This window comes from Aethalodelphis obliquidens, unplaced genomic scaffold, assembly GCF_003676395.1.
Source record: "Aethalodelphis obliquidens isolate GAN/ISIS:26980383/991018 unplaced genomic scaffold, ASM367639v1 scaffold7, whole genome shotgun sequence".
Taxonomy (NCBI): Eukaryota; Metazoa; Chordata; class Mammalia; order Artiodactyla; family Delphinidae; genus Aethalodelphis; species Aethalodelphis obliquidens.
In genome coordinates this window covers 47,343,936-47,344,447 of record NW_020837951.1, presented here as the reverse complement: position 1 = coordinate 47,344,447, position 512 = coordinate 47,343,936, and the positions used below count along the sequence as shown (strand labels likewise).

Below are 512 nucleotides of genomic sequence, written 5' to 3'. Positions count from 1 at the left end.
CATGTGTTTATTTTATTATATTCTTTATAACTTACCTATTTTTATTCATATTTTGTATATGACATCTCCATAAATTATTTTATATGTATAAAATATTTGATTTTAAAAGTATGGTTTTACTCATTTCTCCATTTATCTGCCATAATCAGTTGTCTCTGTCTGTTATTTCAAGGTAGGACCTATGATTCCTTTTTTTTTTTTTTTAAATATGGAACGCTTCACGAATTTGTGTGTCATCCTTGTGCAGGGGCCATGCTAATCTTCTCTGTATCGTTCCAATTTTAGTATATGTGCTGCCGAAGCGAGCACAGACCTATGATTCTTGACTATCAACCTGTTTCAGGGCCAAAGTCTGAACCCTAGTTCTGAGGAGCCATTTTGCCTCCATACTAAGTCCAGTATTAGACAGCAGGGAAAGTAGGATAAGAATCACGTTCCAGGGCTTCCCTGGTGGCACAGTGGTTGAGAGTCCGCCTGCTGATGCAGGGAACACGGGTTCGTGCCCCGGTCCG

The 512-nt window shown here is 38.9% G+C and overlaps 1 non-coding gene across 1 annotated transcript; it reads right to left on the bottom strand.

Moving 5' to 3' along the window:
- Positions 1–202: 202 nt before the first annotated feature.
- On the bottom strand, positions 203–309 carry LOC113620266 (U6 spliceosomal RNA). The gene has a single exon (XR_003432713.1). It is a non-coding gene; the product is annotated as a U6 spliceosomal RNA (small nuclear RNA).
- Between the last annotated feature and the right edge of the window lie 203 nt (positions 310–512).